The sequence below is a fragment of the Scyliorhinus canicula genome, chromosome 4, assembly GCF_902713615.1.
Source record: "Scyliorhinus canicula chromosome 4, sScyCan1.1, whole genome shotgun sequence".
NCBI classification, from domain to species: domain Eukaryota; kingdom Metazoa; phylum Chordata; class Chondrichthyes; order Carcharhiniformes; family Scyliorhinidae; genus Scyliorhinus; species Scyliorhinus canicula.
Window position 1 is genome coordinate 131,688,288 of NC_052149.1, and position 7,030 is coordinate 131,695,317.

General features: G+C 48.6%; 1 long non-coding RNA gene across 1 annotated transcript; it reads left to right on the top strand.

Annotated features, from left to right (window-relative positions):
- The first annotated feature begins 435 nt into the window (after positions 1 to 435).
- LOC119965005 lies at positions 436 to 6,689 on the top strand. Its single transcript, XR_005460416.1, has 2 exons — positions 436 to 718; positions 6,403 to 6,689. It is a non-coding gene; the product is annotated as an uncharacterized LOC119965005 (long non-coding RNA).
- The last annotated feature ends 341 nt before the right edge of the window (positions 6,690 to 7,030 follow it).

The following is a 7,030-nucleotide window of genomic DNA, read 5'->3' on the forward strand; positions in this document are numbered from 1 at the left end:
TTCCTATAAAAGTTGATCCCATTGGCTGGAACACTTGGCACAGACACTCTGCTGGGACCCATTCAAAGTATTCAGCCAACCAACAGTGCAGGTTGTGCTTGTTACAATCATGTAAGGAGGAGGCAGCAGAATGGTGTCAGCAGAAAGCAGAGAAACTCCCCGTGGTGTGTGATTATTAAAGTAGCAAACACTCAAGATTAGGGGCAGAATATTTCCTTTTTAATTTTTTCCAATTAAGGGGTAATTTAGCATGGCCTGCATCTACCTTGCACATCTTTGGGTTGTGAGAGTGAGACCCACGCAGACACAGGGAGAATGTGCAAACTCCACAGACAATGACCCGGGATGGGATTGAAATTAAATTAAATGAAAATCGCTTATTGTCACAAGTAGGCTTCAAATGAAATTACTGTGAAAAGGCCCTAGTCACTACATTCTGGCGCCTGTTTGGGGAGGCTGGTACGGGAATTGAACCGTGCTGCTGGCCTGCCTTGGTCTGCTTTCAAAGCCAGCTCTTTAGCCCTGTGCTAAACCAGCCCCTATAACCCGGGTCCTCAGCAGCATGAGGTAGAACATTTTCAACATTAGAATTCTGGCCCTGACTCAGAGAAACTCCGCTGAAAATGATGAAAGGACTGCTCTTCTTTCTGGTTATTTTGGTGCTGAATCCAACTTGATCCAACCGGAGCAAAACCAGATGATAGCTCCGATCGTACAGGTCTGTAAAAATCTCTGATCTCTCAGCAGCCATTGCTTAGATGGTTTAACTTTTAAACTATTTTATTCTTTTTCAATGTCATGGTTTGATGTGGAGTTAGTGATAGGTTAAAAGAAAGATTGGAGAATTTAAGATAAACCAGTTCCACAGGTAAATCCCCTGGTGGTTTAGTCACTATCTGAGTGGGTCAAGGGGTGTGTGCTGATCCAAACAGATCAACAATGAAAACATAAATTACTGGTTTGGCCCGAGTTGTTGGATTTCAGACACAACATTGACCCAGATGGGACACTCTGTACTTGGCCTCAGTACCCAGGTATTACAGGGGGAATTCACAGTCACGATCACTGCTACCTGCTGCAGAATGTGAGTGTGCACTGTGTGTGAGGGCAGGATCAGGTGCTCCTCGAGTCCCTTTCCCCCACACTCACTGTCCAGTCTTCCAGGGAAAGAATGGAGAATTCGGAGCGATACTGGAGGTGTCTGTGGAACCAGTTCATTACACGAGGGGAGGGAAATGAGAGTAAAATGGTTTCAAACATGTTTATTTTAATGGATTAATATTGCAACTTTCTTAGAGATGGAGATGTGGCAAGGGGTGAAATGATTCATTGTCAGTAACTGGGGGTCAGTTGGGAATTGAGTGAACAAGTTGTGGGTTGATATCTCCTCCAGTACATAGAGCCGACGACTGTGGGAGTGCGATACCGTTGTGAAGCCCAGCACTGCGGGAGTGCTGCACTGTTGTGAGTTGATGTCTCACTCCAGCACACAGAGCCCAGCACTGCGGGAATGCTGCATGGTTGTGGAGCCCAGCACTGCGGGAATGCTGCACTGTTATGGAGCCCACCACTATGGGAGTGCTGCATAGAACATAGAACAGTACAGCACAGAACAGGCCCTTTGGCCCTCGATGTTGTGCCGAGCTTTGTCCGAAACCAAAATCAAGTTATCCCACTCCCTGTCATTCTGGTGTGCTCCATGTGCCTATCCAATAACTGCTTGAAAGTTCCTAAAGTGTCCGACTCCACTATCATAGCAGGCAGTCCATTCCACACCCTAACCACTCTCTGAGTAAAGAACCTACCTCGGACATCCCTCCTATATCTCGCACCCTGAACCTTATAGTTATGCCCCCTTGTAACAGCTACATCCACCCAAGGAAATAGTCTCTGAACGTCGACTCTATCTATCCCCCTCATCATCTTATAAACCTCTATTAAGTCGCCTCTCATCCTCCTCCGCTCCAAAGAGAAAAGCCCTAGCTCCCTCAATCTTTCCTCATAAGACCTACCCTCCAAATCAGGCAGCATCCTGGTAAATCTCCTTTGCACCCTTTCCAATGCTTTCACATCCTTCCTATAGTGAAGTGACCAGAACTGCACACAATATTCCAAGTGTGGTCCCACCAGGGTCATGTACAGTTGCAGCATAACCCCGCGGCTCTTAAACTCAAGCCCCCTGTTAATAAACGCTAACACACTATAGGCCTTCTTCACGGCTCTATCTACTTGAGTGGCAACCTTCAGAGATCTGTGGATATGAACCCCAAGATTTCTCCGTTCCTCCACATTCCTCAGAACCCTGCCGTTGACCCTGTAATCCGCATTCAAATTTTTCCGACCAAAATGAATCACCTCGCACTTATCAGGGTTAAACTCCATCTGCCATTTTTCGGCCCAGCTCTGCATCCTATCAATGTCTCTTTGCAGCCTACAACAACCTCATCCACAACTCCACCAATCTTGGTGTCATCAGCAAGTTTACTGACCCACCCTTCAGCCCCCTCCTCCAAGTCATTGATAAAAATCACAAATAGCAGAGGACCCAGGACTGATCCCTGTGGTATACCGCTGGTAACTGGTCTCCAGTCTGAAAATTTTCCATCCACCACCAGCCTCTGTCTTCTATGTGATAGCCAGTTACTTATCCAATTGGCCAAATTTCCCTCTGTCCCACACCTCCTTACTTTCTTCATGAGCCGACCATGGGGAACCTTGTCGAACACCTTACTAAAATCCATGTATACGACATCAGCTGCTACCTTCATCTACACACTTTGAGTTACCTCCTCAAAGAATTCAATCAAATTTGTGAGGCAAGACTTACCCTTCACAAATCCGTGTTGACTATCCCCGATTAAGCTGCTCCTTTCCAAATGGTCATAAATCCTATCCTTCAGGACCTTTTCCATTAACTTACCGACCACCGAAGTAAGACTAACTGGCCTATAATTACCAGGATCATTCCTATTCCCTTTCTTGAACAGAGGAACAACATTCGCCACTCTCCAGTCCTCTGGCACTATCCCCGTGGACATTGAGGACCCAAAGATCAAAGCCAAAGGCTCTGCAATCTCATCCCTTGTCTAGGAAATCCTAGGATATATCCCATCTAGCCCAGGGGACTTGTCGACCTTCAGGTTTTTCAAAATTGCTAATACATCCTCCCTCAGAACATCTACCTCCTCCAGCCTACCTGCCTGTATCACACTCTCATCCTCAAAAACATGGCCCCTCTCCTTGGTGAACACTGAAGAAAAGTATTCATTCAACACCTCTCCTATCTCTTCTGACTCCATGCACAAGTTCCCACCACTGTCCTTGACCGGCCCTAACCTCACCCTGGTCATTCTTTTATTTCTCACATAAGAGTAAAAAGCCTTGGGGTTTTCCTTGATCCGACCCACCAAGGACTTCTCATGCCCCCTCCTAGCTCTCCTTTTTTGAGCTCATTCCTTGCTACCTTGTAACCCTCAAGCGACCCAACTGAACCTTGTTTTCTCATCCTTACATACACTTCCTTTTTCCTCTTGACAAGACATTCAACCTCTTTTGTGAACCGTGGTTCCCTCACACGGCCATTTCCTCCCTGCCTGACAGGGACATACCTATCAAGGACATGCAGTATTTGTTCCTTGAACAAGCTCCACTTTTCATTTGTGCCTTCCCATGACAGCTTCTGCTCCCACCTTATGCTCCCTAATTCTTGCCTAATGGTATCATAATTATCCCTCCCCCAATTATAAACCTTGCCCTGCTGTATGGCCCTATCCCTCTCCATTGCTATAGTGAAAGACACCAAATTGTGGTCACTGTCTCCAAAGTGCTCTCCCACAAACAAATCTAACACTTGGCCCGGTTCATTACCCAGTACCAAATCCAATGTGGCCGCCCCTCTTGTCTTTCTATCCAAATATTGTGTCAGGAAACCCTCCTGCACACACTGTACAAAAACTGCCCCATCTGAACTGTTCGACCTACAGAGGTTCCAATCAATATTTGGAAAGTTAAAGTCACCCATAACAACTACCCTGAGACCTCCACACCTATCCATAATCTGTTTTACAATTTCTTCCTCCACATCTCTATTACTATTTGGGGGTCTATAGAAAACTCCTAACAATGTGACTGCTCCTTTCCTATTTCTAACTTCAGCCCATATTACCTCAGTAGGCAGAACCCCCTTGAACTGCCTTTCTGCAGCCGTTAAACTATCCTTAATTAATAATGCCCTCCACCTCTTTTACCACCTTCCCTACTCTTACTGAAACATCTATACCCCGGAACTTCCAACAACCATTCCTGTCCCTGTTCTAACCTTGGGCGAGATTGTCCACAAATGCGGAGAGTCGTAAAGGCTGCCGTGAAACTCGCCGTGTTTCACGGTAGCCTTCACGCCCGTTCCCGGTACCCGATTGTCCCCCCCCATCGGGGCTAGGAGCGGAACCCCGGGAATCACGGCATCGCGGCCTTATCGACCGTCGTGAAGGCCGCGCGCCTAGATGATGCGCGGTTGGCGTCTGTATGATGTCAGCCACGCATGCGCGAGTTGAAGCCGGCTCCAACTCACGCATGCGTGGGTGACGTCATCACGCCATTGATGGAACCCGCGCATGCGCGGTTCCACATTTCTCCACCTCTGCCCGACAAGATGTGGCGGCTTGATCTTGTCGGGCGGCGGAGGGGAAATAGTGCCTCCCTTTTGGACGCGGGCCCGATGATCGGTGGGCACCAATCGCGGGCCTGTCCCCTCCCGAGCACAACGGTGGTGCTCCCGCCCCAAACAAACAGGTGTGTTTGCTGCCGTGAAAAAACGGGCGTAAAGGCCCGGCCGCTCGGCCCATCGGCCGCGGAGAATCGCCGCTCGCCGTTAAAAAACGGCGAGCGGCAATTTGTGACGTGGGTCGGGTGAAGGGGGGGGGAGAATAGCGGGAGGGCGCAAAAAATGTCGGGAGGCCCTCCCGCTATTCTCCCAACCGGCGTGGGCAGCGGAGAATCACGCCCCATGTCTCCATAATGGCCACAACATCGTAGTCCCAAGTATCAATCCATGCTCCAAGTTCACCTACCTTATTCCGGATGCTCCTTGCATTGAAGTAGACACACTTCAATCCACCTTCCTGTCTACCGGTACACTCCTGCGACCTTGATACCCTCCTCAGTACCTCACTACTCTCAACACTGGCTTCTGGACTACCGCTCGTTTTCCCACCTGCTGACAAATTAGTTTAAACCCCCCCGAAGAGCCGTAGCAAATTTCCCTCCCAGGATATTGGTGCCCCTCTGGTTCAGGGTCAAACCGTCCTGCCTGTACAGGTCCCACCTTCCCCAGAATGTGCTCCAATTAGCCACGTAACTGAAACCCTCCCTCCTACACCATCCCTGCAGCCACGTGTTTATCTGCACTCTCTTCCTGTTCCTCACCTCGCTAATACCTGGCACTGGCAACAAACCAGAGATGACAACATGGTTTGTCCTGGTTCTCAGCTTCCACCCTAGCTCCCTAAATTCCTGTTTTTAATCCCCACCCCTTCTCTTACCTATGTCGTTGGTATCGATGTGTACCACGACTTGTTACTGTTCCCCCTTAAGGATTCTGAAAACACGGTCCGAGATGTCACGGACCCTGGCACCCGGGAGGCAACATACCCTCCGTGAGTCTCTTTTGTTGCCACAGAACCGTCTACCTGTCCCTCTAACTATCGCGTCCCCAATAACTATTGCTCTCCTGCTCTCCCTCATTCCCTTCTGAGCCACAGGGACGGACTCAGTGCTGAAGATCCGTTCACCGTGGCTTACCACTGGTAGGTCATCCACCTCAACAGTATACAAAGCGGTATACTTGTTACTGAGGAGAACAACCACAGAGGATCCCTGCACTGACTGCTTCCTCCCAGCCCCTCTCGCAATCACCCATCTGTCTTGATTTCCAATTTTAGGAGGAGTAACCACATCCCTGAAGCTACTATCTATGACCACCTCTGCCTCCCGAATGATCCGAAGTTCATCCAGCTCCAGCTCCAGTTCCCCAACACGGTTTCTGAAGAGCTGGAGTTGGCTGCACTTCCTACAGGTGAAATCAGCAGGGACACTGACGGCGTCCCTCACCTCAAACATTCTGCAGGAGGAACATTGCACTGCCTTCCCTGCCATCCCCTCTAGATAACTTGCATGTTGTGGGTTGAGGCCCCACTCCAGTACTTAGAGCCCAGTGTAGTGTTGGCCTGAGCAGTGTGTATCAGCAAGCACGAGACAGCTCCGAGCCTGGACCCTTTGCTGTATATTTGTACATAGTCCTTTACACTTTACACTTAACTGTCACAGTGACAGAATCAGCTTCATGTTTTCTCATTTGTTTCTTTCCCTCAGTGTATAAATATCTCACTTCATTCTGAATTTCAGGTTCCAATCTCCGTATCTATTTGTCTGAGCCTATGTGGAAGAACTTTGAATTTGTCTGTAAAAGCCCCAACATGATTGTAACACATCTTCCTGCCTCGACTCAAGCAAACCAAACTGTTTTTTGATGTAGTGAAAGTTCCAGTGAGGGATTGCCAGCAGCCTAAGCTCTTCACTGAATGAAACCTTCGTTCCTGCAAACAGACTGTTTGATTGCCCCACTCTCTTAACCCTGTATTACTGATATCTGAATAATGGGTTGTAATCAGAAATAAAACTTACTGCATTCATCTCTGCTTTATATTCCTGTCTTGTTTCTCTTTAAGATCAGAGTGTCTGTAAACAACGTGCTTGGGGTGGGACAGATGTAGGAATTCCAGGAAATGGGAAGGGGAGATCAGTGCAGGGAAACTCTGAAATTTCAGAATAACCCATTCAGAAATGGACTGAGATAAGACAGATTAGGGCAGCACGGTAGCATGGTGGTTAGCGTAAATGCTTCACAGCTCCAGGGTCCCAGGTTCGGTTCCCGGTTGGGTCACTGTCTGTGCGGAGTCTGCACGTCCTCCCCGTGTGTGCGTGGGTTTCCTCTGGGTGCTCCGGTTTCCTCCCACAGTCCAAAGATGTGCGG